We start from the raw sequence: 11,546 nt of genomic DNA on the forward strand, positions 1-11,546 counted from the left end.
AAGAATAAGATTATTTTAGTTAGGAATAAGATAATTTTAGTAAGGAATAAGATAATTTTTATCAGGAATAAGACCATTTTAGTCAGGAATTAGAATATTATTGTCAGGTATAAGAATATTAGTGTCATGTATTAGAATATTATTGTCAGATATTAGAATATTACTTTCATGTATTAGAATATCATTATATTGTCAGATATTAGAATATTACTTTCATGTATTAGAATATCATTGTCAAATATTGAAATATTAGTGTCATGTATAAGAATATTATTGTCAGGTATTAGGATATTATTGTCATGTAATAGAATATTATTGTCAGGTATTAAAACATTAGTGTCATGTATAAGAATATTATTGTCAGGTATTAGAATATTAATGTCATGTCAAGTATTTGGTGTTGCGGGCCTCGCGATCGGGTTTAGTTAGCCCACATCTTTTTGTTAGACTTTTGTTATTGAGCCCAGTCTCACGTGAGTCCGGTCTCACACAAAACCTTTTGTACAATCATTAGGGGTCTTAATTTAAAAAAAGATGAAACCGGTTAGTAACTTATTTGTATAGGTTAATGTGACCTATATCGCTTTGTAATTTGTTGGGCTGGTATATTTATTCACCTTTTCTAGCTAATTCCTCCTTGCCCATATCAATGGCAGCCGATTCCCACCACCCCTTAAGCCACCACCACCCCGAGACCTTAATGTACATGGGAGAAATCTATGTCTCTTTTGCAGCACCTCTCGGACTCTGTTCTCTTGCCAGAAAAGACGGTCTCATACTGCATTTTCTAGTAAGGGGATGAAGGCACCAGAGTGAGTAGAGGCGGCCCTCGCTAGGCCAACCACCATGAAACCTGTTGGGAATATGCATCCCAAGTCCCACATGGAAGAAATAAGGAGGAGGAGAGCTCCTTATTAATAAGATGTTCACTGAACTAGTATGAGGCCTTTTGGGTTGTGGCCAAAAACAAATCTGTGCGAGCTTGGCCGGCCCAAAGCGGACAATATTATACTAGTGGGTGTGTGAACGTGTGCGGCGGCCCTAACAAGTGGTATCAGAGCCGACGGTTCGGCTGGGACAATACAGGCGTTATGTGTGAGACAGTTCCCTCACGTGTCCTCGAAGTTTGGTGATCTGGTGAGCCTATGTATCGAAAGTCCTCTTGTGTGTGTTCAGCTATGTAGTCTGGAGATTGCCTTGAGATTGGTGGTGGTTGCCCTATAATTTATTGGCGGAGCGTGTGGGCATGTTATCCAATGGGAATGGTCCGATGTGTGGTGGTTCATGGCCGGGTGGACCCTATAACTTGTGGGGATAGAGTGGGTATGTGGCCGAGAGAGATCCGTGGTAGCTGATTGTGTAATCAAGCGGCGGGTCTCGTGGTAGTAACAGCGGTACTGAGATGGGCTAGTAGCAGATTGGGGCTATCGCTCGAGGGGAGGCCATGAGTTTGTGGTCCTTGGTCTCAGGGGAGGATTGTTGGGAATATGCATCCCAAGTCTCACTTGGAAGAAATAAGGAGGAGGGGAGCTCCTTTTTAATGAGATGTTCACTAAACTAGTATGAGGCCTTTTGGGTTGTGCCCAAAAATAAATCCATGAGGGCTTGGCCGGCTCTAAGCGGACGATATCATACTAGTAGGTGTGTGAACGTGTGCGGCAGCCCTAACAAAACCCACCCAAGCCACCACTAAATCTGAGCAACTAACCCAAAACCCACCCGTCACTACGACAAACCCCACCTGAGCAAACCCAAAACCTACCCCCTTCCCTTCCTCAACCACCACGAAACCCACCCTAATCTTGCAGCCACTGGGATAATACGGGGATTGAAAATGTGTTTTTAATTGTATTACGGATTCAATGGGAAATAATTCTGGAATTGCCATTTGATAAACACACATCAAGTTTATCAAAGTTAGCAACATGGGCTTCCTCAAAATTAACCTGGTTGGTTGACATGAATGTCAGTTGTACTTGAGTTAAAAAAATAATTAAAAATCAAAATTGAGCTTGACATGACATGCATGTACGCTTTACAAGTAGGGTGGTCTTAGAAACTAAGGGCCTGTTCACATTTACTGAATTGAGCTGAACTGAACTACAATGAACTGATTGGAGCTGAATTGAACTGAACTAAACTAAACTGATCGGAGCTGAATTGAACTGTACTGAACTGAAATGAATATTTTATGAGAGAGGGAAATAAGGAGCTGAACTGAACTGAACTGATTGGAGCTGAACTGAACTGAACTGATTGGAGCTCAACTGAATTGAATTGAACTGAAATTAAGTAAATATGAACAGGCCCTAAGTCTAATTACTCCCTCCGTGTTTTTTTAAGTGATACACTTTGACTGGCACATAGTTTTAGGCAATTTAATTGACTTAAATGGTAAGTGGGGTAGTGGAGTATTAAAAAATTGTTAAAGAAAGATAGTGGGGTTAATAGTTTATTGAAAAGTAATGAATGTGAGAGGAAAGATATAATAAAAAAGTAGTAGTGGGTTTGGGTGGGGACCATGAGAGGAGAGAGATATAATATTTTAATGTATTTTTTTGCCAAAAAAGGAAGTGTATCACTTAAAAAAACACGGCCGGAAATGGAAAGTGTATCACTTAAAAAAACACGAATGGAGTATTAATATTGTCCAAAAGTCAGAGAGATCTGCCTTGCACATGTATGTCTGAGGGCTCCGCCTTGACGCCTAAGAGCTAGGCCTGCAAAACAGAGAAGGTTAGCTACCCTGAGGGTGTGACCCGGAAAAGCCTCTCCCATGTTTAAGTCAGCGAATGTACTTTTTAGAGAGAGAAAGTAGAGAGAGAGTATACTTAGAGAGAGAAAGTAGAGAGAGAATTAGGAAAAAGTTTTCATCATTAATGAATGATGAGCTATTTATAGATGTACTTTTTAGGTGACAGTCTTATACTTGAGTGGGCAGATTAGGGTTAAATTCGTACTTTGCAATGATTAATTATGGCTTGGATCATGAAGGGGTATTTTCGTTAGTTCGATTACATTGGGCTTAAGACATGGATTTTTTTTTTTTTTGACAAATAGGATATGGACTTGGCCCAAATATCTATCGATAGAAAAATCATGAGTAGTTGATCACTCCCTCCGTTCCTCATGTACGCGTCTAAATTAGGGCTCATAACATTCAATTATAAGGCCTCAATTGTCGTAAGTTACATCCAATATTCTGATTTGCCATAACTTTCAGTTATCATGAATTCGATCGGCGGAACAAAGTAAAAAACGAACTTTTGATTTAAAGTGCTCCTATCTATAGTATTATATAAAGCGAAAAGACTTCTTCGTTGATAAATTTTGCTTTTCTTAAAATATCCTTCGTACTTTTTAAAAATTACTTTATTTACCCACAATTAAAAATTATTTTTTGTTTTTTTTTTTTAAAAAAAAAAACACTATTCTATCATAACTACCCATAAACATAAACCATTATTAAAAAATAAAAATATAAAAACCCTACCTATCATAACTACCCTTAATAACAGCTCTATTTCTTTCACATAAATGTATCTCTTCAACTGTTCTTACTCCATATAAAAAATAAAACTGCTCTTGATTTTTTTTTATGGTCAATTTTTTTTCTTTCTAATTTTTATATGGTACACGCGTAGGGTGTACCTCTTAGCTTGTCAGAATAGTCAAAAACGAACCTTTGATTTAAAGGGCTCCTATATATAAAGCTGTAATTAATTATCGTCATGTTTTATAAGATGTACAATATAGCCAACTTTAAAATAATTGAATGTGCATATTAAATAATGTATCATACGCATGGACGGCATGGTCAATTAACTATTCCTAGTGGTGCTTCGGATGATCATTTCTAGTCCTTTGCACGACGACGATGAGAATGTGTCATATGCAACACATGATCTGATCTTTTATTTGCATTCATAAAATCGGATCCCAAAAGCTACAATATTATGTAGGATACAAGCTATGTCGAAATTTTCCCTTATGGTTTGCTAAAGATTAACTAGTCTTGTAATTTTACCATTAATTAATAATATTTGTAAACGATAAAATTTAAATAGTATAACTGAATAATGGAAGAAATAGGCATAATCTTATTGAATCTGAGATGTACATGGATAAATATAGCTAGCAAGCACACGATCATACGTATTATAAGCACTCGTAGAAGTTCTAATAAGCTAAGTGATCATTTTCGGACCCAATATTAGAATTGGCATTTATATAATTCATCCACAAATTCTTCCCAATAAAATCTTTAATTACTTGAATAACAAATTAATTAATCAAAAACACAAACGCTAATTAACTTGATGTATATCTGCATGAGTAATTAAATCAAAAAAATTAGTCCATGAATAATAGTTAAATACTACTATAATAATTAATTCACCTCGTTAAAAATAAATATAATAAATTAGTAGAACTAAATAGATAATAGCGATTGCGTATAAGTGTTACAATAATATCAAAATAAGGCTGTCAAGTAATATTGAAGGGGACAAAGAGAATATACGTAGTTTATAAATAATATATACAAGTAATTTGGTGGAAACGAAACTACTATAAATAGAGACACATAAATGATGAAATAAAATGCACTTCAAAAACCATAATCTATAAATTATTTAATCATCTTCTAGAAACCAAGCAAGTATATATATACTCCATATTAATAGTTTTTTGCTTCAAAATGGATTCCAACAAGAAGAATATGTTAGCAATTCTGCTCATCATCTTTGTAGTTGGCAACTATGCAGGTAATTTTAAATAACTAATTAAGTATGCATTTTGCCAATAATGTATATATCTTATTCTCGTTAAATCTTAAATGGTAGATGCATGTTAGAATGTTTAATGTAACAATACCAATTTTAATGTTGCAGGTCAAAGTTTAGCGGGGATAATACCCGGTTGTACTGCTAGTACTCATCATGCTTGCGGCGGCTTTTTTGACCCTAGTTGTTGTGGGGGAATGTCATGTGTTTCAGGTTTTTGTAAACAAGGTATGTACCGCATTTTTATCACAAATCAAAATAAATACGAGGAACAAATAGTCCATTAAATTATTTGAATTTGCTAAGTTCAAGAATATCTTGAGAAAATTAAATGTAATACGTATCTTTTTTTGAGTCACTAATTACAACGTAACACATTCAACATTCTTATAGATGCGAACCCAGACTGCTTGAAGGATGGAGAAAGTTGCGGTTGGTTTAGTAAGAGGTGTTGTGGTCTCGCAAAATGCACACAAACAGGAGTTTTTAGTAAACAATGTCAACACTAATTTCAAGTTGTTATTTGGATCTATTGGAGCTTGATATGATTTTCGTTTGGAAACTTTTTATTATTTGTTGTTTTGATAATTTTATGGATTTAATTTGTGTTGGTAATTATTATTTTACCTTGTTGTTTCCCATTCAATTGGTGTGATTTCCTATGTTGCAATGTATTCTCCCATGTCAAAAGTGTATTTTGATAATAAAACTTCGTGTGTTTCATTGTACATGTACTTGGTTTCGTTCCTTTAATTTGAGTTCAGAAGGATTAATATTTTTTTTTCGTAGCAAATGATGAATTGGCGACGTCAATAACCCTTGGTCGATTACAAACTAATATAGCCCGAGCCCAAATACTAGTGTTGTAATGATATGGAGGGAGGCACGCTATTAATCTATTGTTGTTCTTTTAACATAAATAAGACATGTCGAACCAAGTACTAGTTAATAAAGGATAATCCCTTCTTAATCATGCCTCTAATCATGCAAGCCAACTGCTCCTATGAAGAGAAGACAGCTGGAGAGAATATTTTCTTATTGTTGCTGTTATTTTGTTTTCTGTGTAATGATTAGCTGTTATTTGGTTAGGAAGTTTTGTCCTCTAGTATATATACTTTTCTTCTACTAGGGTTGCCTCTTTATGTAAGAAATACATCTGCATTTTGAGCTCGAGCTAATCAAGTTTTCTTCCTCTCTTCTCCTTACTCTCTTCTCTTCTCTCTGCTTAATTTAATCCCCTTGCACTGAGCTTATTAAACTCTTTATGGTATCAGAGCCATAGTGCAACATCGGGATAATTGATAAATTTCAAATTTTTCCGCATTAGCTTCACAAATTTCTTCAAAAATTTCTCACTTTTTCCCATAAAAATTGAAGCTTTATGGCAGCAGACACAAACAGTGTTCTGTATTTACATCCAAATGATGGTTCTTATTCCATCTCTATTGACAAACTCACAGGAGCTAGTGATTATAGATCCTGGAGGAGAAGCATGGAGATAGCTCTCACTTCAAAGAAGAAGATTGGGTTTGTGCTGGGGACTGTACACAGAGCAACCTATGCAGCAGATACAGTGAAAGCAGAACAATGGGACACCTGCAACTCTATGGTAATATCCTGGATACATGCTTGTCTTTCTGATACTATAAAAAAATCTGTTCTTTATGTTAATACAGCTAGAGAGACATGGGTGCAACTTGAAAAACGATTCTCTATGGCAAATGGTTCCAGGAAGTATAAGTTAAGCAAAGATCTCTATAATCTTAACCAGACTAATAATTCTGTCAATGTCTATTATACTGCTATGACTAGTCTTTGGGAAGAATTGGATTCAATGAATGTTATGCCTGTAATCACTGAAACTTCCACTGAAATGAGAACCTTGCTAAATGCTATCACTAAGTATCAGGAAGAAAGTAGGTTATTTCAGTTTCTCAATGGCTTAGATGACTATTATAGTGCTATGAGAACACAGTTGCTAATGATGACTCCATTACCAACTATGGAAACTGCTTGTTCTATTTTGCAACAAGAAGAAAGCCAAAGAGAGATCTTGCAAAAATCTGAGCCTGATAGTTATGCCATGTACAGTAGAAATGCTGCTCAGATTTCAGGCAAAAATATGCCTTGTTCTGCTTGTGGTGGTAAAGGTCATATTCAGTCTAGATGCTGGACTGTTATAGGATATCCTCCCTGGCATTCTAAGCACAAACCAGTTGCTGCTAAACCAATTCCCAGGCCATCTGATAAAAAATGGCACCAGAACAAACCAACTCCCAAACTTGCTGCTGTGGCTCAGGTGGGGAGTTCAGGAACTGGAAATATCACTTTCACACAGCATCAATTTGAACAGCTACTCAAACTTCTACCTTATTCATGTGGTATTATGAAAGGTAGTGACACTGATGAAGAGTTAGACACCAATTTTTCTGGAATGGTGTCATGTAACAGTGCATCTTCTGTCTCTGAAGAGTGGATAATAGACTCTGGTGCCTCAGACCACATGACTTCTTGTCTTGGGTATCTTTCTAATCCCACTGAGGCCAAAAATCATCCTAAAATCATGCTTCCTACTGGTGATTCAGCAGCTATATCTCATATTGGGAATGTTGAGCTCAATAATTCTCTTGTTCTGAAAAATGTTCTTGTAGTTCCTCACTTCAAATACAATCTTCTGTCTGTTCCTAAACTGACAAAAGAGTCTAAGTATGAGGTGAATTTCTTTGGTACTCATTGTGTTATAAAAGATTCTGTTACTAAGAAGATAAAGGGGGTGGGAAAGGCAAGAAATGGTATGTATTACCTAGTCAATACTCCAACTGATGCTGCAACTGCTGAAATCTCTCTCAAACATCCTCATACTTGCCTTACAGCAGGTGCTGGGGCTAAAGATGCTTCATTTGCTATGTGGCATCACAAGCTTGGCCATGCTTCTTTGGGCAAATTGCAGCACATACCTTGTGTAAAAAGGACTATCAGAGAAAATAGTCAAATATGTGTCATTTGTCCCATGGCAAAGTTTACAAAATTGCCCTATGACCTGAGTGATTCTCATGCTTCCTCACCTTTTGAGCTGATACACATGGACATCTGGGGTCCTTACAAAGTGTGTACAAGAGGGAAATACAAGTACTTCCTTACTATTGTTGATGACTACTCCAGAAATACTTGGGTTTACTTGCTCCAACATAAATCTGATGCTTTATCTCAGTTAGAAATCTTTTCTAATTATGCTCAAAATCACTTTAATTCCAAAATCAAATTTCTTAGGTCAGATAATGCCTTAGAATTTGATGATGGACCCTGTCAGGAATTCTTTGCAAAGTTGGGGATAGTGCATCAGACTTCTTGTGTGGATAGACCACAACAAAATGCAAGAGTGGAGAGGAAGCACAGGCATATTCTTGAGATAGCAAGAGCATTGAGATTTCAGGCTGGTTTGTCACTTGGTTATTGGGGTGAATGTATTATGACTGCAGTTCATATCATAAATAGACTGCCAACTCCTATTCTGAACAACAAATATCCTTATGAAATGTTGTTTAAAACTTCTCCTAGTTATGCTCATTTAAGAGTTTTTGGTTGTTTGGCTTTTGCTGCAAATCCTACTCTTGTCAAGGACAAATTCCAGCCTAGAGGTGTTGCTTGTGTGTTTCTAGGTTACCCTGTAACTCAAAAGGGTTACAGAATGCTTGATATCCAAACCAAAAGAATTTTCATCTCTAGAGATGTAATTTTTCATGAAACAATTTTCCCATTTCAGCTTCAATCTCTTGACCAGTACATGAAACCTTTCCCAAACTTTCTTGCCTCAAATTTTCATCTCAACCCAGCTCAAACTCTGTTAGATGATGACATTGCTGAGCAACAAACAGAACAACATGATGACAATACTGAAACCACCTCACCTCCTCTCTCACCATCCCAAAACAATCCTACCTCCACAAATGACCCTATACCTGTTCCCACAAACACAGACCAAAATCCAGAACCACAACCAAGACAAAGTACCAGGACATCTAAACAACCTGGATGGTGGAAAGATTATGTTGTTCCAAAGATAGGAAAAGACAGACAGATTTCAAATCTGGCTGTGGAAGTAATACCATCTGACTTTCACTGTTTCTTGACTATTCTTGCAGAGAATACTGATCCAATTCATTTCAAACATGCTGTTTCACAACAATGCTGGGTAGATGCAATGAATCAGGAGCTTGATCAGTGTGAAAAGAATGATACTTGGGTTGTTACTTCTCTTCCACCTAGAAAGAGAGTAATAGGAAGCAAATGGGTGTACAAAACCAAGTATAAGCCAAATGGAGAGATTGAGAGACACAAAGCAAGAATTGTGATTCTAGGAAATAGACAAAAATATGGCATTGACTATATGGAAACATTTGCTCCAGTTGCTAAGATGACAACTGTAAGAGCCTTGCTTGCAGTTGCTGCTATGAAAAGCTGGATCAATGTTCAAATGGATGTTACAAATGCCATTTTGCATGGAGAATTGGAGGAAGATGTGTACATGTCTCTTCCCCAAGGTTACAGCTCAGCTGGTAGCAGGATCACATTGAATGCTGATGGAACTCAGTCAAAAGAACATCAATTGGTGTGCAAACTGGTGAAGTCATTATATGGGCTTAAGCAGGCCCCTAGACAGTGGTTTTCCAAGCTATCTTCAACCTTGTTGTCTTTTGGATACAAGCAATCAAAGGCAGATTATAGTCTCTTCACCAAAAATACAGCATCTTCAATTACCTCAGTTTTGGTGTATGTTGATGATCTTTTGATCACTGGGAATGATTCAGCAGAAATCAACTCTCTTAAGTCTCTTCTATCAACTCACTTTCACATGAAAGATTTGGGAAAGCTCAGATACTTCCTTGGCCTTGAAATAGATCACTCTGATCAAGGAATATTTGTCTCTCAGAGAAAATATGTCACTGATATTTTAAAGGAACAGGGAATGCTTGATGTGAAACCTTTAAAATTGCCCATGGATTCTCATCTCAAGCTCTATGCTCATAGAGGAATTCCAATGCCAAATCCTGTTATGTATCAGCAACTGATTGGAAAACTCATCTATCTCACTGTGACCAGACCTGATATAGCATTCTCTGTCCAAATTTTGAGTCAATTTATGCACTCTCCTACATCAGTGCATATGCAAGCTGCCAAAAGGCTTCTGAGGTATTTGGCTGGCACTAAGACTCAAGGAATTCTATTGGCTGCAGAATCTGCAGTGCAGCTGACTGCCTACTCTGATAGCGATTGGGCAAGCTGCCCCAATACAAGAAGATCAACTACAGGCTATTGTGTTCTTCTTGGTTCCTCTCCCATCTCTTGGAAAGCCAAGAAACAGTCATTAGTGGCTCGTTCTACTGGTGAAGCAGAGTATAGGGCAATGGCTTTAACAGCTTGTGAAGTGACTTGGTTACAATTCTTGCTGCAGGATCTTGGTCTAACATCCTTGGCTCCAACTCTGCTTAAAAGTGATAGTGAAGCTGCAATTGCTATGGCTGCCAATCCCGTTTTACATGAAAGAACCAAACATGTTGAGATCGACTGTCACTATGTGAGGGATATGGTCAGAAGTGGTGCCTTGATTACTCAACATGTTTCATCTAAGGATCAGTTAGCTGATGTTCTAACAAAGATTCTTCCTGTCAAGCAGCATAATGATCTTTTGCTCAAGCTTGGTGTTGTTACTCCATCCACCACTCAGCTTGAGGGGGGGTAATAAAGGATAATCCCTTCTTAATTATGCCTCTAATCATGCAAGCCAACTGCTCCTATGAAGAGAAGACAGCTGGAGAGAATATTTTCTTATTGTTGCTGTTATTTTGTTTTCTGTGTAATGATTAGCTGTTATTTGGTTAGGAAGTTTTGTCCTCTAGTATATATACTTTTCTTCTACTAGGGTTGCCTCTTTATGTAAGAAATACATCTGCATTTTGAGCTCGAACTAATCAAGTTTTCTTCCTCTCTTCTCCTTACTCTCTTCTCTTCTCTCTGCTTAATTTAATCCCCTTGCACTGAGCTTATTAAACTCTTTACTAGTTGATCAGGCTAGGCTTCACAAAAAACACATGAGCTTGCGCGAGCCTCTCAATCAAAATTTAATTGTGATTTGTTCGAGCTTGGTCTTTTTTTTTTTTTTTTGTCGTCTGAGCTTAGCATACGAGCATCTAATTTAATTCACTCTCGAGCTTCAACCGAGCTATAGTACTATAAATGCGCTACTTTATAAACAAGCCATAATAACGAGTGAGAGGTTGTTATATACACCCGAATGTACCGTACACCCATCTAATTTAAAGTTAGCTTTTGTTTTTCATTTGGCGATAAAATGAAAAAAAAAAATCATCGAAATGAGATCAAATACTTATGGGTGTATAGTACACCCGGGTGTATATAACAAATTCTATAAACGAGCAAGAGGTAAATGAGAAATAAATATACATGTTATTAATATTATAAAAGAAAATTAGAAATAACCCATTCTGATACTTATACACTATATTTATCTTTTGTGATATTTACTATAAATTTCTTAAAGACGTGATAATTAGCATAACTTATTATTTTTATAGTTCTAGCTTGAATAAATTTTATGAGCTTGTAAACATGAATGAACAACCATATAAGGAACGTGAAACAAATCAAATACTAAGTTGTTCGAGCTAGTATATCAAATAAATTTTAAATGTCATCTATTTGCTTCAATATCAATTATTGTAAGTTTGTAACAATTATTTTTGT

This window comes from Chenopodium album, chromosome 25, assembly GCF_948465745.1.
Source record: "Chenopodium album chromosome 25, dcCheAlbu1.1, whole genome shotgun sequence".
NCBI classification, from domain to species: domain Eukaryota; kingdom Viridiplantae; phylum Streptophyta; class Magnoliopsida; order Caryophyllales; family Amaranthaceae; genus Chenopodium; species Chenopodium album.